This window comes from Ascaphus truei, chromosome 1 (assembly GCF_040206685.1).
Source record: "Ascaphus truei isolate aAscTru1 chromosome 1, aAscTru1.hap1, whole genome shotgun sequence".
Taxonomy (NCBI): Eukaryota; Metazoa; Chordata; class Amphibia; order Anura; family Ascaphidae; genus Ascaphus; species Ascaphus truei.
The window spans coordinates 181,583,811-181,608,053 of NC_134483.1; the positions used below are offsets into that span (position 1 = coordinate 181,583,811).

At 47.1% G+C, this 24,243-nt stretch overlaps 2 long non-coding RNA genes across 2 annotated transcripts in view; one reads left to right on the plus strand and one right to left on the minus strand.

Annotated features, from left to right (window-relative positions):
- The window catches only part of LOC142469946 (uncharacterized), a 28,743-nt gene extending 4,750 nt beyond the window's left edge, over positions 1-23,993 (minus strand). The window contains exon 1 of the long non-coding RNA XR_012789132.1: positions 23,904-23,993. This is a non-coding gene — a long non-coding RNA (uncharacterized LOC142469946). The remainder of the gene's footprint in view (positions 1-23,903) is intronic.
- On the plus strand, positions 18,497-20,744 carry LOC142469942 (uncharacterized). The gene is made up of 2 exons (XR_012789130.1): positions 18,497-18,829; positions 20,173-20,744. It is a non-coding gene; the product is annotated as an uncharacterized LOC142469942 (long non-coding RNA).
- Positions 23,994-24,243: the final 250 nt, after the last annotated feature.

Genomic DNA, 24,243 nt, shown 5'->3' on the forward strand with positions numbered 1-24,243 from the left:
CAGCGGATGGAGGCGCTTGCACTAGAGAGAAAGAACTGAGAATTCTACAACAAAAACCTGTCCTGTTGTCCCAACATCATCACAGACCCTCAGCTCTCCTGCAAACCAACCACCGGAACCATGTACCACACACCGGTAGCAAGGGCAGATCTTCCAGAGTAGGGGGTGGTGGTTAGCAGTGCTACAATTTGAGGCGCTGCTGAGATGCAGTAACAAGGCAGGTTTTCAGCGCAGCAGCATGATGCAGAAGGAAGGGGGGAACCTGTCTCTGAAGTGAAACCAGGGAGGGGGTTACCTAGACCCTTACCAAGTACAGAGGACTATGCTGGGGTGTACCCTGAGGCTCCACCAGGGAACGTGGTTACTCACATATACTAAAGAAAAGCATTGTTGGGGCGTACCCTGAGGCTACACCAGGGAGTGTGTATCCTTCCACCAGACAAACGTAAGTTGGGGCGTACCCTGAGGCTCCACCAGGGAACGTGGCTACTCACATATACTAAATAAAAGGATTGTTGGGGCGTACTCTGAGGCTACACCAGGGAGTTTGTATCCTTTCACCAGACAAACTTAAGTTGGGGTGTACCCTGAGGCTTTGCCAGGGAACATGGATACCCAATCACTCTGCTGCTACTCTGTTCCTGGGTAACGCTACCTATATGTGTTGCCATGTACTTTTGTTTCACTCAAAATTGTGACTCCTGATCAGGGAGCGCACCACAAGGACAGGGAAATCTAAAATCTCAGTTTCCACCCAAAAACGGGACCGCGTGGGACTTCTGCAGAAAGTTGCAAGCTTTTCTGCAAGGAGTTGAAAGCTTTCGGCGCCAAGATGAAACCACACCCAACACTGTGACTGGCTCACAGCGAAGCCTAGGTCACGCTCTGTTGTTCTGTGCCTCACTCTAAATTCCACCAGAGGAGGAGGGCGGGGGCGTGACAAAGAACCAATCCTAGGGACTGTACTTTCTAGGGAGGAGCCATACGCAGCTGCCCCACCTCAGTTCTAAGGAGCTAAGCTACTGAGAGGAGCTGCAGCTAAACCTCTGTGTCCAGTTGCCATACTATTACTTTTCAGTAAAGGCCAGTCACAACGTATCCACCTATCAACTGCCAGAAGGCTTCTTGGTGGTTGGAATAGATGGCCAATACTTTCTGCGGCACCTATGTCCACAGTGTTGGCTCCCCGGAGGCGAAGCCAGCCCCACCGCCATGTGAATCTTGAATCTTAGTGAATCATATTGAATGGGCGAAACCTCAAGGGACGTCCCCAGTTTTTGTCTCTTTAGGGTGTAAGGCAGCCACCTCCCTGGCATAGCCACAGGGAGCGGTATCCCTCCCTTTCTCCTGTATCATGCTGCACTGAAAGCCCACCCTGTTGCTGCATCTCAGCAGCGCCTCCAATTGTAGCACTGCTCCCCCCCCCTTATAGGAGATTTGCCCTGCTACCGGTGAATGTTAGTGTGCTTTACCTGTTGGTTCACAGAATGGCTGAGGGTCCGCAATGGTATCGGGAAAACAGGACAGGCTTTGATGTAGATGCTTCAGTTCAGTCTTTGCAATCTTAGCGCCTCCATCCGCCGTAGGCTCCAGGAGTGCTGGAGGAGTGCTGGAGGCTCCTTGAGAAAGTGCCAGTGATGGCGTGAAACGCGTGGGAGGAGTTTGGTTCTCCATGTGGATGTTTCACATTTTTTATGTAGTTTAATAAAGTATTTTTTTCCAATTTTTGGCCGGTGAGTTCCATTTTTTGTCCAGGTCTTTTGGATGTCATACCGATCCCTTCTCACCCTGGTGCTGGAGGCAGTCCCTACAATATGACATAACCGGTCCATACTCCCGTCATTGACTGAAAACTCCGACCAGGAGTATATTGAAACAGGATCTCTTTATTGGGCATCCACTGCATTCAGTCTGGTCATACAGCGAATACTGTTCTTGGTCCCGGACATCTGGATGGTCGACTGTGTTCGATACTGATTTAGGCCTTATCCCTGTCCTCTAATGGGACTGATTATATAGTCTCACTCCGCAGGGCGAGACACAGCTTGCAACTCCCAGCACTAGAGTCAGAGCTGCAAACTCCTCAGGGAACTGGGAAGAATTCTCACTAACTTTGGTGTGCCTCTTCCTTAGAGCAGGAGGGGAGGGCCCAAGGTCTGCACCCAGGATTGGGTAACATACAGGCCAAGTCCCACCTCTAACTTGCCACTCAAGGAACTGCATGGGGAGGGTTAAACACAAGATGGACCTAACACTGCCTGAATCTACCAGGACTTATGAGTTAGGGAGGGCAGAGGAGTAGCCAGAACCAGCAACCGCTACACATCTAATTACAGAAAGTGCATAATGGTTCATTCTCTTTTTCACTACAATTCTGCAGACCCTCTGCATGTTAAATGTAATATACCAAAAGGTCAGTTTTGTAGGCTGCATTATGGATGAAGAATATGATGAATCAATGAGCCAATCAGAACAGTCTGATGTGAAATGTACAAATTACAAATAAGATACTGTAGTATCAACAGGGACAACAGAAACCAATTAGACAAATACATAGCTTAATAGAATTGCTTCTTAAAACCAAACATTGATTCTTTCAACCGACTTTGATTGTTGTCGATCCAGTAAGTCGTACTGATTATTAAACCAATATAAATATTTGCAGTACTATGGAAATAAATCCACATCTCTAACACTGTTCAAATATTTTTAATATTTTAAAAGGCTGATAAGCTGCATCTCCGTCCAAAGAGAAACATGATTTGCTTGTGATAACCGATCAGAGTTCGCTTGAAATAACACGACGGCATTCACTAAACAGTGCTCCGATTGTTCCTCCTGAGAAGGCCATAATGTACTGTAAAATGTCCCTACATTTTGATTTGCAGCTGGGAATAAGAGCCAAGCTGGTAATAAGAGCCACAGACTGCTGATCACCAGGTAACCTACTAGTGAGCTCAGACTCTGATGCACTGTGTTACTGCAAAGTTACCCAGTGAAAGCACAATGGCCAACATTGTACAACTGTGATTGGTCTCACCAAATCTAGTGCTACTTTTGCAATGCTGAACAATTACATTTGAAGATGAGAGGAGCATATACGAATCAAAAGTGCATCATTCTGTTATTTGTTTCATGGTAGAATGAACGCTTATTGCCACCATGAAAGCAAAACCTTTTATGTTACTATTATGCTAGTCAAACACAGGTGGGCTTTGCTCAACAGGTCCTGCAATCATGTAATTACTGTACTTGGTGATGGATACGTTTACATGAGATCCATATCAACTCCTCAATAAAGTACTTTTAAATCTTGAACTTTATAAATTTGCTGTGAACTTAATCACATTTCTTGATGTATTTTCTGATTATTTTAAGATTGTTAAAGAAATTATACTTTTTGCTATGACCATTCTATTTATATTTTTTTCAACGTATTTTCTATTTATAGTAGATACTGTATGTGTGATGATGTGTAATAATATGTGGTTTATTCTTTTGTAAATAAATGGTTTCGTAGTTAAATGGTTAAGTAGTTCTTAACTTTTTTCACTTCCTTCACTTTTCATATATTGTTTTGTTTTTCAACTTTTGTTTCATTCTGCTCATTCATTTGTTCTTACAAACCAGGAAAAATGTTTAACTATTATTTCATGTCTAGGTTATGAATAATGTTTTAAAATTTAATTGATTTAAATTATTCCTTCACCTGCAGTGCTTCTTCAAAAATTATTTATTTAAAAGCACTGCACATTTTGCACAGCTAATGTTACCTTGTGATCATTGTGCAGTATTCATCCCACCATTGGATCTATCCCTCTGATCTACTAATGCAAATTGTGTATAACCTAGCCCTAATAATATTTTGTTTTGGATTAAATATTTATTTTATATTTATATAGCACTATAAATATTAGACATTATTCATGGAAAATTTATATTAAAAAAGTGCAAAATATATCAATAAGTACATACCCCTAAGAGCTCACAATCTAAGTTGTGTACTGGGAGACATACAGATACAGAAAGAGTACCTGGAAGGGAAAATGCATATGCATTGGTCTGTGAGGTCATGTTATATGGAATGGGATGATTGGCCGCAGCATAACCACCGCCAGCGCTGCACCGCCACACGTCGCCGCTGGGACAACTCATCAGTGGGACACCTGACCCCAGGCACCTCACCACGTGCGCTGTTCGCCACAGACACAATTTTTAAATGGCAATGTCCCACCGTGCACGTTCCCGCACCGCCACAAGCTCAGTCCGACAAGCTCTGCGCACACCCGGGCCATCTGGTCCAATGCGCTCCCACACTGCCCACTCCGTCAAGCCATGATTAAATGTCCCACGGTCTAGAATATGTAACGGTCCCATGTGGGACATTTAAACATGGCTTGTCAAAGAGGGCAGCACGGGAGCATTTGGGAGCGGTTCTCAGAAAGATGAATGACTGCAACAATATTTTACAGTTAGATAGAGAGACAGGGAGAAATAAGACCTATCACATCAATATGCTTAAGGAGAATTTTGCACCAAGTGTGGCATCAGTGCTGGCTATTTGTAGCCCACCGATGGGGGCCTGACCTCCTAGGGGAATCTAGGAAAGGGGGCACCATAGCGCAGGTAGATATAGGGTCCCAGCTCAGTGCGCTACAGAAGGTACAGATGAGGGCTATGCTAGAGTAGTATAGGGTTCTGTTCACGGACAAGCCGGGCAGAACACATATCACTGATCCCCCAGTGCTCACCGGTGATCTGAGACCCTGCATAAGCATGCCTATTGTGTATCAGCAGAGGTGAAGGGCAGTATAGAGAGGGAAGTAGAGGAGATACTGGCCCTAGGTGTAATTGTACCGTCCCAGAGCCCTTGGGCATGTACGGTAGTCCTAGTGCCTAAGAAGGACGGGACCTCCCACTTCTGTATGAACTACCGGCAGCTTAATGCAGGAACGGTGTCAGATGCTTATCCCATGCCTGCATGGTTGAGCTGTTAGATGAGCTTGCGGGGGCAAAGTATCTGACCACCATAGATCTGAGCAAAGGGTATTGGCAGATCCCACTGGCCCAAGAGGCTAGGGAGAAGTCAGCATTCATAACTCCAAGTGGCCTTTATGAATTTCTAGTGATGTCATTTGGGATGAAGCATGCCCCAGCTACCTTCCAACGCCTGGTCAATAGGTTACTGGAAGGGATGCAGGGTTTTGTACTGGCATACCTGGACGACATTGCAGTATTTAGCGAGACGTGGGACAGTCAGCAAGTTCATGTACTGTAGCAGTGGTGCTGAACAGAATTAGGGAAGCAGGGCTCACACTGAAACCCACCAAGTGTTTAGTAGGTATGGCAGAGGTCCAGTACTTAGGGCACAGGGTGGGTGGAGGGCACCTCAAGCCTGAACCAGCTAAGGTTGAGGCTATAGTGCAGTGGCCAGTCCCCATGACTAAGAAGCAGGCTATGGCTTTTTTTAGGCACTGCAGGGTACTATAGGAAGTTCGTCCCACACGTACAGCGCCGTGGCTAAACCCTTGACATATCTGACACAGAAGCGACTCCCAGTTCTGGTAGCCTGGTCTCCTGCCTGTGAAACAGCGTTTCAGGCACTCAAGACGGCGCTGGCCAGTGCACCCATCCTGACTCCCCCTGACTATTCAAAGAAGTTTTGGTGCAGACCGATGCCTCCGATTATGGTATCAGTGCTGTACTCAGTCAAGTGAGGAAGGAGCGGGGAGAGGAGCCTTTGGTGTACCTGAGCAGAAAGTTACTGCCCTGGGAAGTGGCTTATGCCACAATTGAAAAAGAGTGTTTGGCTATTGTTTGGGCTCTGAGAAAGCTGCAGCCCTATTTGTATGGCCGGACATTCACTGTAATCATAGATCCCAACTCCTTGAGTTAGCTACAAAGGGTGTCTGAAGAAAATTGCAAGCTCCTTTATTGGAGTCTTGCCCTGCAAGAATTTGACTTTTCCATTCAGCATAAGAAATGCAGTGAACATGGAAATGCCAATGAACTTTCACGCCAGGGCAGTCGTAGTGAGCAACCAGGCTCAAGAAGTGTCAGGCCATTTAAACAGCCGGACGAGGCGGTCGTAACAAGGCCTGCATCTTAAGGGGGGAGGTGTAACAGTGAAGGGGTTAACCAGGCTCACTAATAAAGGTTAAGCCCACTTGGTTACCCCTGATCCATGGGTTGAGGTCCTAGAGTGTCAGAAAGTGCCATAGAGTGCCATATGTCAGAAATAAATTACTATGACTCTGTGCAAATTATGCGACATTAAAGATTTGCTTGTCTTTTGCCTTTCCTGGGGTGCTGGGACCGGGAGATTTCTAGGCTGTAAGTTTCAGGGTGGGTTTGCTCGAGAAAGTCTTTACAGAATGTTTCTATGTATCGGGGTTCCGGAGTTACAGGATACCTCAAAAGTTTGATCCGGGAATTGAGTGAGATTCTCGGATACAGCCAAGTACATTGCTCCGGTTAAACGCGGACTATGAAAACGTTCTTATGACTCACCGCCAGGATTCCTACTGCAGCATCATTCAGGCAAGGTAAATGTGCATGAAGGGGTTAATGTATACCTGCAATCATACATGGGGTCCCTAGTATAAATAGGGGTGCCTAGTATAAGGAGGGGTGCCCAGATACATGTCCAGGTACCCGGACCCCAGTATAGGGTTTCAGGGGTTACTCCAGCTACGTGATAAAGCTGAGAGTGATTTCTTGTGGGTAAAAAGTTTATGTCATTTCTAAAGTGTGCCAAGTATGAGACAAGTGAGTGTAGGCAATATATACACTCACTCCATCCCTGACACCAGAATAGGAACTTTTATATTTTTATCAAACAGAATACAGGACCCAGTATATTTTATTAAAGATTTATATTTAATAGGTATATGTACTGATAACCTGTGAATGAACTGTGGGATTTCCAAGTCATGGATTCCACGAGACCAGATGGCTACCAAGCTTGGTGCCTATGGGTCTATGCGGAGTCCGGACTTGAAAGCTTCAGGGATGCCAAGGTGTTAGAACAGGAGGGGTACTGCAGTTCTGCTTGAGTACCCGCATCCTTGAATAACACAGGGATATCCAGCCACAATTTGCCAGAGCCCAGACTTTGTGGAGCCTGGCCAGCGGATGGGCTCAGTATGCAAAGAGGTAGAGGTGCCAGGGTGGTGCATGCCCCTTTGCAGAATGAATAAAGGTGCCCACCCTGCTTTACAATACCGGCAAATCTGTGATTGGCTGGCCGGAGAATTCCCACGCTCTGATAGGCTGTAGAGGTTTGTGAATAGGACACTGAAACCAATAAGTAGGCTTGCAGTCAATGAGGAACGCAGATTCCAAGGCCAAACCAACAGCGGCAAAATCAAAGATGCTCTGTGCTGAATAGACGCGAGCCGGCTTCAAAGATTTTGACTCAAGAATTTTTCTAAATCCCGCTTTTGAGAACGTAGTGGTGGCGGCTGGCATTGCATACTGAAATCTGTTCCTGGACTTTCGTGAGTATCTCCCAATCATTGGAAAGGGCTCCTACGGAAGTCATTTTATGAATTTTGTTTAAAGGATAGATTTATTCGTTAGCCACATTCCCAGTAAGTATGTTAACACTGTAAATTGTGTTACATTGTGTGTATGTCTTTTCCTGAAATAAATTACAATTAATTTTACCTCCTTGCTTTGCTCAATCAATGATCCCGGTATAAAAAAGTGTTGATAAACCTGGTCTCCCGTGACAAAGCTGTCTACAGTCGTAGTATGAATCTTAAAGTCTCCCAGAAGGAGCATCACACCCTCAACCTAGAGATTGAAGTCTCATGCCAGGAGTCCGGTACTCTCAAATCAGAAGTGCTTAAATGGAAGAAAGACTACAAGGAGGCCCTGAATATTACAGACACTATAAAAAGATAAAATACAAGCCTGAAATAAGAAAATTCTGATTTGACTGACCACATCAATGAAAAGAAGGAAAAGCTGCACGAGCTACAAAAAATAAAGAAACTATTGTACGATGAAAAATGTGAAGCATTGGAGCAACACACACAAGTAGAGCAGCTGTTGCAGAACCAACTGCAAGGTCTGCGTACGCATCTCTAGAATGCGGAGGAGAAGCAGCAAACTCTGCAGGAACAAAAATCTGCAGGCTGCTAAAGAAGTACAAGTGCTGCAGGAATGGCTGATTATCCAGTGTGTCCCAGGAGAGCAGCATGAAGAACTGAAGGCTACCCTAAGCAACACCAAAGCTTTGCTAGTGGCCAAGTTTAGAGGCCAGCTGACTCGGTACAAGATGGAGCACAAGAAGTTCCAGAAACTGAGGCAAGCAGCTGCGGTCCTAGTGAAGAAATTCACAGTACTGCACAATATAATTAAGGATATGTGCAAGCAAGCTCAGAGAAAGCACTGTGAAGAGATGAAGTCCCTGAGAGGAGAATTGCAGGATGCACTCAAGAAACAGGGATCTCTCGCTGATGAGTTGAACTTGCAGCAAAGCCTAGAAGTGGAAGAGTTAAGCTAGCAGCTAAACAACCCAGCAACTTGCAGCTCTGCAGACGCAGATTGCTGAGCTCAATATACAGCTAGCAAAAAAGAAAGAGAGTGAAGAGTTGTCCTTTCGTCAAGGAGCCAGCCTGACACTGCGCTACGAGGCCAAGATGGCCGATGCTCGCTGGACCACATGGACAATGAGAGGGCCCGTCTGCAGCTGGAGCTGGAAATCGTTCTGGAGGAGCACCGGCAGCTACAGGTCAGAAATAGAGAAACGGAAACATATTTAAGCCTTGCTTTGAGTCAACTGGGAGATGTGGAATCGCAACTCAATTCCAAAGAAGTTGAACTGGCAACTGCATTGAGTGGAAAAAGAAGTGCAGAAGGACAGCTTCAAGAGCTGAAAACTCAAGTAGCTATTCTTGAACGCTTTTTAAGTGATACCATGAAATGGCATGAGTCTAGGATAGTAGAAATAGATTCCAGACATCAGACAGAATTTAAAAGTAAGCTGACAGAGACTTTGCAAGACCTGATCAAGGGTTACAAGGAATGGACATTTAGTGCTAAATTAGAGTCCATTGAAAAGATGGCGATAGAAAGCTATTTTTGTAAACGCTCAGTGACTGTTGCTATACAGTCTGCCTACAAAGCGAGGATCGCCTAACACAGGGAAAATCTCATGACCACGAGGCCAGTAGAAAGACTGTACTTGGAAAACGTCCTCCTCCAGTGACTGAGGAGTGCTGATCTCAAGCACCTTCTGGAGAGACACTAATAACCTGGAGAAAGGGCTCCAATCCAAGAAGGACTGGGAGTTCTCGTTCGCCATCCACTTCCATTTGAGCAGCAGAGATACTGTATCTCGAGAGAGTGGAAGGATGGGCTTTGGCCATGGTAAGCCTGAGCTTCCCACAAACAGGGGAGGTATGTAACAGGGACTTATCAATGTTTAGGGAAACTGCCTGTAAATCCAGCAGTGTGCTGGTTAATTGCACACAATCAACCAGACTCCACCTGTCTGATTAGGACTTTTAGAAAAAGCCTGATCTGAGAAACAGGAAGGAGATTCCTTAGCTCACAAGGGAGCTAACATAAGAAAAAGGAGGGCTTATGGTCTGAGAGCAAGACAAAAGGGGACCAGACCTCTATGTCTGGACCCTCAAGCAGACACCTACCTCGACACCACTGACCTGAAGACCACCTGCATTAAGGTACAGCTGAAACTTTGGGGTGATAAGTGGATAAGGGGCTTTTCAACCCCAGCCTTGTAGAGAGGGACTAGGGAAGTAGTTAGCTCTTACACAGGGATAGGTGTTTATTGTTTTATGTATATTCTTGTTTGCTGTATTGTTTAAAGGAACAGGCAATAAAGCCTTATTTTAATTTCACTTTAAAAATGGTCTCCATTGTATACCTCTGCACACATCTCTTACAGTGTGCACAATATAAAAACGGTTGGGAACTACTGCACTAGGATAACATGAAAAAATGGAGTTCCTTACCTTTTGACCTGGGTGTAGTGTTCCTCATAGTGTGTACTTTAAAACAGCGGTGCGCAAACTGGGAGGCACAAGACTTTATTTGGGGGTGCGGGGGCTGCAGTGGTTACAGATGCCCAGCGCTAAGAGCGTGAGGCTTCTGTAAATGTACTCACCAGCTTCTTGTCTATACGTCTCCATGGCAACATGGCATCAAATGAGACGTGATGCCAAATGACGCCGCGGGTCACGTGATGTGACGTCACATGACCCTGCAGCATCATTTGATGCTTCGTTGAAGGTAGGGGGGCTTTAAAGTTTATGTATAGTTCCTGCTGTTCTGTCTAGAAACAGGCTGTGATAGGCTCTTAGCATAGCCTTTTGGGTTAATGATCAAGAAACTATAGCAGTCTGGTGGAGACCAGACCACAGAGTAGGACTGCCAGCAAGAAAGTTAACTATGATTACTATGCCTGTGATGGTTAGCAGCCTGCACCAGTCTGAAGAATATGCATATACAGTATCACAGTGGGCATTTTATATAAAACTTCCAAATTCAAAAAGATCCTTTAACTCAGAAATTAGTTATGATTACAAGAGAAGCATAACTGTGGGTATATTGTCTTCTACATACCACAGAACAATAGGTTTTATTATCTATTGTTTCAAGGAACACTAACATGGATATGGGATGGTGTTCAGCTTGATCTTGAAAGCCTCATAGACATTGAGAACTGAAAGCCAACCCCCCCCCCCCCCCCCACAAAAAAAAATAATCCATTATTTGTGTATTCACCGTATTTCTCGCTGGGGTTTCCTTGCAGCTGATTTGTGATCCCCCAAACTCCAAGGGATCACCCTGGTTACCGGAAATATAGCATTTTTAAAGTTTCTTTGAACAAAGTACAAATATGACCTCATGGTCACCACTAAATAAAACCAGAGACATAACATAAAACACAGACAAAGCTCAGTGCACATCCAGTAAAACTTATACACGGTACAGTGCCTAAATATACATATATAGATAACTAATAAATAAAATGGTCTTTTAGTCTAACATTTTGGCCAAATTGTTGTAAGCCCCTGAGCCAACTTCATGGCAGACCACATCTCAAGGGTCCCTAACACTAATATAAATTCTTAATAACCTTGTGCATTGCCAGGAAGAATGATTTATAGTAAATCTGTCAAAATTAGTTGCAAAGTTCTAAGTCTGATTGAAGCTTTTATTAACCTGTACATTACCAGAAAAAGCACTCTGTATTAGATTTGTCACAATCACACTGTAAGCAAGCAAGTTCCCCTGAGAGTGGGAGATGCTATGAAGGTTGCTTTTAACCATTTAAATGTGGGAGGGAGTGAGCTTCAATTAGGTAAGAGGATGCCACCCTCCAATCAGCTAAGACTTGAGATGTGGTCTGCCGTGAAGTTGGCTCAGGGGCTTACTACAATTTGGCCAAAATGTTAAACTAAAAGACCATTTTATTTATTAGTTATCTATACATGTATATTTAGGCACTGTACCGTGTATAAGTTTTACTGGATGTGGACTGAGCTTTGTCTGTGTTTTATGTTATGTCTCTGGTTTTAATATATATATTGCCATGCTCAGTAGCACTCCTCTGTGAAACGTATATGCTTATATATATATATATATATATATATATATATATATATATATATATATATATATAGTGGTTATTTTTGGGGTTCAGTATGAGCTTGTAGGTGTTCTGTATGTTTCACCACTAAATAGTAACCACATTATCTCATGATGACGCTTCAAATTTCTATTGGCTACCAGTGCAGTCAATTGACCCAATAGCTATTTCATGATCACAGGACAAGTATTCTTACCCTGGAAATGCATTTAGGAAACTGGGGGGGGGGGGTCTTCAAAGGTTGAGAACCGCAGATCAGTTTAGGGGATTACCCGGTTCAAATAAGTGAAACAAAATAAATGTTAGGGGGTACTTTAAACACATACAATAACCAATTATCACTCTAAATCAGGTGTCCCAAACTTCAAGAAAATACTCCGGTGTATAAGTATATGTAATAAATATAAAGTGGCAGCATATGTTGCTTACAAAAAATCTATGTATGCAGTATAAATAAGAATACTCTATTAAAACTGACAATACATAAGTGTATCAGTAAACACAAGTGCAGCTTTATAACCCAAACAAAATGATACAAATGTAGCATAGCCTCACGGCCACTGCCTATTTTCCTGGGCCCTACAGTGTAAGTCCTGTTAGGTCAGGCAGTGGATGGGTTAATTCCTTCAGAAAGGCCTTGTGTGCTTTTGCAGCCTTAGATACATTTGATGTATCCAAGGGCGGGCCTAGCAATAGCCAGTGAGTGTCAGCCTGAGGGGTGGATTACTGATTTTGTCACATACTGGATGTGATGGCCTGTCAGTATCCAGATATGTCTCGTTAGAGGGCAGAGTTACAATCACACCCAAGAGAATAAATACTGGCACTTTTCTAAAAGTAAGTGTATCTCTTTCCTCCCCCTGTGGAGTGAGTACCAGCTACCCTGGGTCTCACTAGGAGGCCTCAGGAGGAGCACCATGCAGAGGGAAAGCTATGCAATGCTGTAAGATCAGAACCTACAATAAACACTATTGTACCATTATCAGTGTGATTCACTGTCTATGCTGACAAAGACAGGTGTTAGTATGGACCACCATTCCATCCAAAGGACCCATGCTGACTGGAGGCACTGCAACCACGAATAAGGTACCTTGTAAACCCTGTCCTGTTCTCCCTACAGCGGAGCACACAGCCCTCTTGTTACCTCACAGGTAGGCACCACTAATATGAAGTAGCAAAACTAATCTCACTTAGGGTGGGAGTCCAAGGGCTACACATAAAACCAAATATATTAAAGAAACAACATTTTACCAGACAAATCTTGACACATAATTTTTTCCCCATGTTATCTTAGTACATAGGCCCCTATGTACAGTTCTGTGTTCTTACTCTTTTTTGTTATCATAAACTTTACAACAGCAGTTTACAGACATACCCCGCATTAATGTACGCAATGGGACCAGAGCATGTATGTAAAGCGAAAATGTACTTAAAGTGAAGCACTCCCTTTTTCCCACTTATCGATGCTTCGGTACAGGTAGGGAGCCGGTATTGGTGTTCAGGACGTGCTGACAGGCGCATGCACGAGCTGCCGTTTGCCTATTGGGCGTGGGGAATCAGCGCGTCACTGCTACAGCGGTCTGTAGGGCAGAATAAGTGTCCGTACTCGCGAAGCGAGCGTACGGACACGGGAATGGGGCTATTAAAAATAATGTCCTTACTCGCGAGTGTACTTAAAGTGAGTGTCCTTAAACCGGGGTATGCCTGTATAAAGTTAAACAAGGCAGGTACCAGGCTAAAGCGCCACTTAAATTGATCTTAAATCCAGTCCCCCCGTAGGCCTGGACTGCAATGTGGGTTTATTTATCTCTGTTTCATTTTCACAACTATATTACCAGCTATCAATATAAATAACTAATAAATAAAACTAATCATCTCTTTCAAACAACATGCAATTGTAAAGATTACACGTGTGAAGGGAAATATTACAGATTATAACGTGCTTGGTGGCTTGCTACTTGTAAATTAGAGTTGCTGTTTTATTTCAATGTTATTATTGACATGTATCTGTGCAACTTGCACACACAGCTATATTTCCACGTACTTTTTAAATGTTAATGGTAAGTTTGGATGGCGGAGAACCCAATTTAGCTGAGAACCCAATTTAGCTGAGAACCCAATTTAAGTCAATTTTGAAGAGGCAGAGGCCCCAGCATGGGGTCGTAGGCTCCTTAAGGGCTGCGACGTCCTGATTGGCGAGAGCTGGTAGGGGGGGGGGTCGGCTAACCCCCCTCCCCCTTCCCACACGGAGTGGGAAGGCTGCTTGTCCCCTCCCATGCAGGGGGAGGGGGAGAGGGTATAAAGAGTGGGGCCCCAGGGGTGAGAGACAGAGCTAACGGAATTTTCCCCTTACCTTACAGGAACGCTTGCTGCTGCTGAGCTGCCATTTCAAGACCGCAGTGACTACAGCAGCCCCCGCTGTATGAAGACCCCGAGTCCTGCCAGCCTCAACCATGAGCTTGAGGAGCCCGCTGATGCTGCGGCACCAGAGGGGCCGGTAAGTGTCCCTGCCCGCGCAGATCCCAGCGCTGAGGTGCAGGTAGGGATCCCCATTCCCCATCCCACAGCCGTCCCAGGTCCCCCGGCAAGTGCAGGCGCCTGCTTGCAGCCCACCACGCTCCCGCGCCCACCCTGGGGCCCCCTCCAGCCTTATGCCCCCCTATCCGCCCCCCACCCTGTGCCCCGCCACCTCTCGGCTTTTTCCCCTGCAAGGTCCCTCCGCCTCACTACTGATTCCCCCGCCGGGCCACGGCGCCTCCCGGCCTCTATTCCCGCACCCCTCCTTCCCCTGCTCCCAGGCCTTGTCCCCCCTTCCGGTTCGGGCTTCGGCGAGGCCCCGCCGCCCGCGCCCTACTCCCTCTGCCCAAGCGCAGTCCCGGCAGGGAGGGGGGTGGGTCGCTCCTGTGCTGCCGCCGCCAGCCCCAGCGCCGCCAGCCCGCTCACCACTCTGCAGGTGACGGCCGCGCGCCGAGCAGGGCGCCCGATGCCCAGGTCCCCCCCCCCTACCATCTCTCCCGACCGCAGGGGCTATCCCACGGGGAGCGCGCCTGTCGGCTCCCACTGCAACAGGCCACTTACCCCTCTGCTGGGGGTGGCCACGCGCCGGCTCCCACCACACAGCCTCCTCACCCCTCCTCCACAGGGACAATCTGGCTCCGTCCCGCGCCCCCATCCCACTCACCCCATCCCACTCACCCCTCCAACCTGCGTGCGGTGCTGCTGGCTCCTCGGCGCCATGACTCACCTCCCTCCAATGTGCTGCAGCAGGGGAGGGAGGGGCGCTGTTCTCCCGCGCGCGGGCTGCAGGCTGACCTTTCCCCCTGCTCCACCCTCCCTTCCCGGGCTTCTGTGAGCAGGGGAGGGGGGGTTCCCCGCCCCATGTTTATTAAAGAGACAGGAGGTCACAGGCAGGTCTTCAGAGGCTGGCTGTTACCTTGGCCCTCCTCTGCAGCAGCGCCACCATGAGGCCCCTAGCGGTACTGCAGGGCGACCTCAAGTTCACCCCTCAGGGCGACCTCAACCTTACCCCTCACAGTACAGGACAGACTGTGAGCGGGGTTACACCCTTACCCCTCGCAGTACAGGACAGACTGTGAGCGGGGTTACACCCTTACCCCTCACAGTACAGGGCAGACTGTGAGCGGGGTTACACCCTTACCCCTCACAGTACAGGACAGACTGTGAGCAGGGTTACTACAGTGAAGCACCAACATATCATATAACCATACGCCATACCCAACCACCCCACCTACTTACCTCCAGCAGGCAGGGGCGCGGGCGGTCTGGTGTATAACCGCCCCAGCCACCGGGGGCCCCTGCCCCTCCCACCCAAGGGCCACGCTGTGTCGGGCAGATTAACTGCAGCGCAGAGACGGGCGTTCTGCTCTGTCACCGGCGGGGGTGGGGGGAGAGGATTTAAGGCGACCCAGCCCCGGGATCCTGCATGGGGTCCTCTCAGTTTTCGCAGGAAGCGACGGCCAATGACTGGTCATTGCACCCATGGAATGTGGACCAGGACACCTACTCACCTTCACCGACGCATGGCGAGGAGGGGGACAGACGCCGAGGCCAGTCACCGCGCTTCAGGCCAGGTCAGCGCAGGGTACTAACCCGAGCAACGAGATTCCAGGTAAGGAAATAAATCCTAGTCTAGTACGGGTAATAGCGACTCAGATAGTGACAGCGACGTTTCACAAAACCTGTCTGTATAAATTCCTAAAGAGACAGCGGTGATTCTCCGGTCACTTAAGGCCAGGTATCTATTAAGTCACTCAGGGGAACTGGCCTGCTTGCAGTGTGGCTGTGACAACTCTAATACAGAGTGCTTTTCCTGGTAATGTACAGGTCAATAAAAGCTTCAGTCAGACTCAGAACTTTGCAACTAATATTGACAGATTTACTATAAATCATTCTTCCTGTTATTACACAGGTTATTAAGAATTTATATTAGCGTTAGGGACCCCTGATCCTGATATGTGGTCTGTCGTGCCGTTGGCTCAGGGGCTTACAACAATTTTGGCCAAAGATGTCAAACTAAAAGACCATTTTACTTATTAGATATTTATACATATATATTTAGGCACTGTACCGTGTATGAGTCTCACTGGATGTGCTAAAACTGAGCTTTGTCTGTGTTTTAGGTTCTGTCTCTGGTTTTAAATATATATTGCCATGCTCAGTAGCACTCCTCTTGACACTCATATGCTTATATATATGTTGTGGTTATTTTGGGGGTTCAATAGGAGCTTGTTAGGTGTCCAGTATATTTTACACTTAAGGCTAGGCCAAGCGGTGCAACGCAGGGGGCAGCGCGGGAGAGCAAGGCCCCAAAAATTAAAGATGACGGCGTAAGTACCAGCAATTGTATTGTATTGTATGTCGTTATTTATATAGCGCCATTAAGGTACATAGCGCTTCACAGTAGTAATACATGTGGTAACCAAATAAATATCAGATCATATAAGTAACAGATCAGGGAATAAGTGCTTTAGGCATTAAAGTAACATTAAGGTAGAGTCCCTGCCCCGAAGAGCTTACACTTTAATGTAAAGGGAAGGACACTTACGCCGGCGCTAGGACCTCTCTCCAGTCGGTTTACACGCCTTGAGAAAGACCATTTCAATTGAAACGCGTGGGAGGAGGTTCTCTTTTCTGTTTGTGGTGTATCCGTTTAGGTAATTTAATAAATTATTTGTTCATTCCTTCACTGGTGAGTTTTGATCTAGATAGGAGCGGCAGTACTGCTGATCAATTCTACGGACGCCGAGGAGGGAAGCCAGACACCCGCTCTGGGTGCGACGCCAAGCAGGAGGCGCTGGGGGACCAGTACCAATCCTTCACCACCCAGGCTGGCTCAGCCACTATTTACCCGCTTGCTCTGGAAGTAGCTAGACGGATTCTTCTATCTACACTCAAAGTGAGATAATAAAAGGGAAAGTTCACGGACGTACACAACCTTTTGCTGATGGGTTTCAGGCCAGGGAAAAAGCAAAGGCTACAGGTGAGGAGAGAGCTAGTAAGTATAAATCATGGACAACTGGCTAAGAGGTTACCTGTGTTAGCCAGCTGCCTGCTGGAGAAGCACCCAGAAGAGGGTCTGAACGTCCTTAAATACATAGACCTTAGATGCGACACATATAAAACATTTGGGGAACATCGTGGGAAGAATATGTTTAGAATTTGGTAACCACACTCGCAAGTCGCAATCTTAAATTCGCCTCTATATATACCTCCAGGCTTGGCACACATGGCTAGTATTCAAGCAAAAGGACAGAGTCGAGGGTAAGCGTGGTAGTAGCGCGCGGATCATTAGCTTCCTACAGGCCCAGAAGGCAGCTGGGGGTTGGGGCCATGATGGCAGGACTGTGGTTTTCTGAAATGGCACATCTGCAAGGACATAACTAAGGATTTCATAGTTAGGAGAACCCTAAGAATAGGCTGGGATAGGGGTGAAGCCAAGTGAACTGACAGTAAGGAGGCGATAACGCCAGACAGGCTTCAGGTATTGATGATAGAATAATAGGCTAAAGCGCTCTATGCAGGTATAATGAAATAAAGTGAGCCAAACCACTAAGCCAAGGTATATAAAATGATATGATATAGTGCTTAACATGCAATAGTATGGGTACTATCCTCCTGAAGACAGGTGGTAGAGGGTACAAGCCCACTCACCCTCAGTCTCATTGGCAGGTTCCCCTGAACATAAGTAATACTCACATCCTAGGAGCGGTAGGCAGGCTGTGCAGCATCAGATATGCAGTATAACAGGAAAATGGAGAACAAAAGCGCACTAGCAAAAACTGAGCAGGAAGGACCCAGATTCAACAATAAATAAACAAAAGGGCACTTTAATGTGACAAAAGACCCATACAATGCGTTTCGAACGTCACAGCGTTCTTTTTCAACGTATTGATGATGGCAGCAAAAGAGCCATGTTTCAGTACAGCGGAAAAGGGAACTGTTCAGAGTAGTATTTGCCGTGGCTTTCTTGGTGCCTCCAGGGTTGGCGAGCTAGTGGCGGCATCTTAAACAATCCAGGGTTCGGGCTTGTTTTTCGCGAGCATGATTCTCTATGCTACGTCAGTGGTATGCAAGATTCACAGGTCTGAAACCGACCAAGCGGGAAGGGGAGCGTGGGTCCACCTCACTATGGAGGATAACAGAAGTTTGCCCAGTGGCGTTGAGTAAGGGGTACGTAAGGCACAGGCCCAAGGTTGGGAGCAATTTCATCATCCATCAGGACGCAACACCACTCACAAGGTACCAATTTCAAAGCGTTTTTATGCGGTGCCTTGCTGCTAAGGGGGATGGATCCCAGTGTATTTGTTACCCATTGCTTTAGAATTGGTGCCGCAACAGCGGTAGCTGAGAACGGCTGTATGCCGGACCAAATGTGGTAACCGGGGAGGTGGAAACCCAGTGCCTATAGGGGGTTACATCAGGGCCTAAGGGCACAGCAACGTGCGGAGGCAAGAAGATTAACATGTTTTTCCCTCTCAGTAGACAGCTGCACAAATCACCCTGGAAGTGTGGATCATGGGACATTCCTTCGTTCAGTGGGCGCACGTATGGGCGAAGGATCAGCGGTGCGGCCAGCAGCTGTGGTGTACGGGGGAGGGGGTGAATTGGCGTTGGCTTGGGAAGAGAGGAAGGTGCTTGGTTGATCTGTAACAGGCTCTGGACAAGGAGTGAGCAGAATTTCAGGTGAAACCGGATGTTAGTTTGCTACACCTCGTGGGGAATGATCCAGCCAACACCAAAACACTAGAGTTGATTTATCGGTTACGGCAGGAACGCGCCCGCTTGAAGGCGCTGTGGAGTGAGGTTTTAATCATTTGGTCTGTAATTAGTCCAAAGCAAATTTTAAAAGGGCCACGGAAAGAGAAAGCTAGGAGGAAGGTAAATAAGGCCATGGGCAAAATTCATCCTCTAGCGGCGGTAAAACTCTTAAAGTGCAGAGGGACTGACACCAAGGAGTGCAGCTGGCACGGAAGGGACTGCGTGCATCTATCACCAAAGGGGTTGGAGGTGTTCTTAAGTAACATCAAGGGTTTTTTGCGGGAAGAATTAAGATCAGAGGTCGCAGCTTTGGGTGGGCGTGTCGGCCCCAGGGTAGCCAGTGCCCGGCAGAGGGGCCTCCGGGTGGCGGAGCTGCCGCGCCAGCCAAGCTCATGAGACGGAGAAAGGGCGAGGACTTTAGGGTCTGTCCCTCAGCTGGAGCCCCTAGAACAGCGCGGCAGGCTGGAGGCACCGGCTGTAGGGCCGGGCCGGCCTATGCCCAATCAACGCTGGTAAAAGGCTGGGCGCCAGCTTTAGGGCTGGGCCTAAGCTGACCCTAGGGGCGGGAGGGGGAGGGAAGCAGCCCAACATCGGCTGAATGAGGATCTCCCCCTCCCATTTTACAGTGCTTTTAGGCGGAGGGAGGGAGCGGGCCAATTGCTGGCTGTCTGGGCAAGGATCTCCCTCCCATGCACATGATACGGGCGGGGGGAGGGAGCGGGCCAATTGCTGGCTGTCTGGGCAAGGATCTCCCCCCCATTCACATGCTACGGGCGGGGGGAGGGAGCGGGCCAATTGCTGGCTGTCTGGGCAAGGATCTCCCCCCCATTTTGCATGGAGCATACTTGGCTGGCGGGCAGGCTGGTAGGATTTTAAAAAGCGGATGTTAAAATAAAGCTGTGACCTTTTCTTCCAACATTGTGTGGTCTCCATTATTTGGTTTAGCGTCACAAAGGAGGGACGGCGCATAAAGCCTTTATGAAGAGGCAGAGGCCCCAGCATGGGGTCGTAGGCTCCTTAAGGGCTGCGACGTCCTGATTGGCGAGAGCTGGTAGGGGGGGGGGTCGGCTAACCCCCCTCCCCCTTCCCACACGGAGTGGGAAGGCTGCTTGTCCCCTCCCATGCAGGGGGAGGGGGACAGGGTATAAAGAGTGGGGCCCCAGGGGTGAGAGACAGAGCTAACGGAATTCCCACCCACCCATCCCCAATGTTTTGCTATGGTATTGAGCTGTTGGAATGTTATATTAACATGATTTTGTATCACACAGGAGCAGTTTGTCTCCTCGTCACAGCGGAGCTGCCGCACCAGCCAAGCTCACGAGACGGAGAAAGGGCGAGGACTTTAGGGTCTGTCCCTCAGCTGGAGCCCCTAGAACAGCGCGGCAGGCTGGAGGCGCCGGCTGTAGGGCCGGGCCGGCCTATGCCCAATCAACGCTGGTAAAAGGCTGGGCGCCAGCTTTAGGGCTGGGCCTAAGCTGACCCTAGGGGCGGGAGGGGGAGGGAAGCAGCCCAACATCGGCTGAATGAGGATCTCCCCCTCCCATTTTACAGTGCTTTTGGGCGGAGGGAGGGAGCGGGCCAATTGCTGGCTGTCTGGGCAAGGATCTCCCTCCCATGCACATGATACGGGCGGGGGGAGGGAGCGGGCCAATTGCTGGCTGTCTGGGCAAGGATCTCCCCCCCATTCACATGCTACGGGCGGGGGGAGGGAGCGGGCCAATTGCTGGCTGTCTGGGCAAGGATCTCCCCCCCATTTTGCATGGAGCATACTTGGCTGGCGGGCAGGCTGGTAGGATTTTAACAGCGGATGTTAAAATAAAGCTGTGACCTTTTCTTCCAACATTGTGTGGTCTCCATTATTTGGTTTAGCGTCACAAAGGAGGGACGGCGCATAAAGCCTTTAAGCTATGTGCTGTTCAACACAGCCCTTTAAGAAGTTGGTAGCCAGGACTTTTCCTACCAACATTAATAGCTGCAATTAACTGTAAAACACCTAGTAGCATATTAATCTCTTATAGAATTATTGAATTGAGCTCTACATTTTACAAAGTAATATAGTTACATATTAGGTGAGGTTAAAAATGTACACTGGCGACACACTTTATTCGAGTGTCCATCAAGTTCAAACTATGCTAAGTTTAGACGACAGGTACTTTATCCTATGTTTGTATTTCCAGTATTTTGACCCAGAGGAAGGCAAACAAAAACCCCCAGTGAAATATTCTCATAACGGGAACATTAAATTCCTTCTTGACTCCAAATATTGGCAATCAGATTACCCCCTGGATCAACATCCTTCCCATGTTTACTTATTTGGTATATTCCTGTATAACATTCCTTTCTAAAAAAAAACAAAAAAAACCCAAGCTTTTTATGAAGATATCTATTGTATCTGCCATCACTGTCTCCATGGGTAATGAATTCCCGTTTATAAATTTGGTGGCTCTTCTCTGTACCTTTTCTAGTTCCATAATGTCTTTTTTATGGAGTGGTGCCCAAAACGGTTTAAACTTCATATTAATCAGACCCTGCTTTGGCCCTAATGCCCATTCATATACAAGTCTCTATAACAGATGACAGTAAATCTTGGACACTGAGAATGTAATCAGATCATTAAAGAATGAATTAAAGATAAATAAACAGGAGACAGGGATAGTATGACTGAGCCACTTGTAGTTTCTTCCAGCAAGGAGCATGAACCGGGCTGGTTTTTATGAAGAAAGATTTTTGAAGTGAAACTTCTTTGGTGGCGCCTACAGATTTTTGATAGGAAAAATGACTTGTGTTGTCACAAAAATCCATGATGGAAGTGACATCACGCTACTAATGGACACATGTCCGCACATGCGCATACCTCAAAGAGCATACCTCACACTTCCAGCCTGCATGGAGGTTGCAGCCAGCACATGCGCAGTAGAGGAGCACATGCATAGAACACGTACACTCATGTCCTCCCTCTTCAAGTCCGCATGCACACTAACGGCCATCAGCTACTGCCAGGGGCCTCTGTGTATGTGCCGTGGGCTTCTGCGCTTGTGCGCCACCGGCCGCACGCAAATTATGGGCCACGCAGACCTCTGCGCATGTGCACCACCGGCCGCAAGCCTCTGTGCATGCGCACCGTGAGCCACGCGCACTTCTGCCGATGCGTGCCATGCAAGAGAGGCCGGACCGGGTGTGGGGGACACACACACACCCTGTTTGTTCTAATTTTCCTTCTTGAGTTCTGTCATCCTCTGCAGTGTTCTCAGACTTGCTTACAGATCGGCAAACCTTTCAGAATCAGAATTTAGATCACAAGCTATGTTTGTGTGCCTTCCATATAGAAAGCCCTGCTTATACAACATCATTTTAAAAGAATGTTGTGCTGCGATGTAAATCTTTTGAGTATTAATGAAAAATTAATAGCTATAGTATGTGTTTTAGACTCTCTTATACAGTACCATACAGAGAGCCATACAGAGACTCAATTTTACATATCTTACATGACTGCCCTAGATTCCTAAGGGTAAAATATTGTTATATATTTTATTTTAAATGTACTTCTATATAACAACATTTCAAAGCCATGTGCATATATACGTTTCAACATTTTGAGGATTCCTTTTAATAACAGTTTAACTTGCCTTCGTAACTATATACTAGAGTTACATGAAGTTTAGTGACATGCACCATGAGCCTTATCTTTATTTATATAGCGCCATCCAGGTACACAGTGCTTTACAAGTACACATGACATAATATTATAACACAATTTGAGTAAGCGCTTCAGACATAAAACAATAGGCGTCCCTACCCCGAAGAGCATACAATCTAAGTCAAATGCAAGAAATGTGTTAATTCAGTTTCATATGAAAAAGAGACTGCCGAGTCTCTCCCAGGGCTCAAAACACCAACCAAACCTATATAGAGAAACTAAATCACTGATAGTTCGTGAAAGCACAGATAGCCATAGTAGAATAAATATATAGGTATAAGTTCAATAAATCTTGATGGTAGTCACAGATGGCACTGTGTCCCAATAATCAAGTGAACAAACAGCAGAGTAACAGAGTTCAATTTGAACAAGCAGCAAACATTGCATTGATTGAAGTACTCACTGTCTGTGGCTAATCGGGGCTCTCATGCAGCGTGCATCTCCATTCATAGTGCATAAGCAGTGAAGTTCCAAGATGTCCACGTAGGTAAGGAACCAGGAAAGCACAGCAGGCCAAAAAGCAGCGTCCAAGCAAAGCGTGAACTATTAAAAATTAGGTTTATTCATATGGAAAACACAGCAGCATACACAGGAGAAGGTAAGGTATCCTTCGTACGCGTTTCGCGCTCTTACAGCGCTTTATCAAAGATAAAATGGCCTGCTGTGCTTTCCTGGTTCCTTACTTAGTTGACATCTTGGAACTTCACTGCTTAATTGAGTTTCATACACAAGGCCAATATAGTAATTTTTTGTAAAGACACACAAATATTGATAGACACCATTCACAAACCTACATCAAGTAACTACAGATGAACCCAATTATAGCGCGGTGCTTGGGTTCCAAAGAATCGGATCGCGTTTAAAAAAAATTGCGCAATAATTTTACCCCTCAAGGGTTTCGCGGCCACCGGAAGGGGAGAACTGGAATAACTCTCCCAGCTGTCCCAGAACCAGTGGCTCAGCGGCACCCCCACGCAGGACTGACCCAACATCAGCAGCAGCTGGCAGCTCTCTCCTCTCCCTGCTTCTGCCTTCAGCTTCCAGCAGAGAGGGAGAGAGAAGAAAATCACAGCCAGCTTCCTTAAAGAGACAGTATGTCTGTGTCTCTATGTGGGTGTGGTGGGGGCAGGGTTAAAAATGGAATTGGAGGGGTTAAATACCTGAGGCTGGGAGGGAGGGATTAAAAACGGAAGCAAAGGGGTTAAATATCCAAGGCTGGGGGGGGGGGGGTTAAAAACGGAACTGGAGGGGTTAAATACCTGAGGCTGGGGGGGTTAAAAATGGAACTGGTGGGTTAAATACCTGAGACTTTTCCTGGCTCTCTGACAGCACAGTGAGTGGTAGCACCAGACTGACAGAGATCACCCTGAACAAAGAGAGTCAGATTGAAGCATCGCCATTGTAATGTGACATCACATGACCCCACAATGTCATTTGACCCCGAATCCGAAGAGAGGGGGGGGGGCGCGTGCATACAGCAAGATCCCTGGCACCTGGCACATGACAAGCCCTGGTCACCCCAGCAAGGCACACGAGAGGCTAGAAAATTGCATGGTAGGAGATCTGCATATTATTGGGAGCCACGCTCAGATCGCGTTATAAGCAGATTCACGTTGTAACGGATAACACTATAACGGGGGTC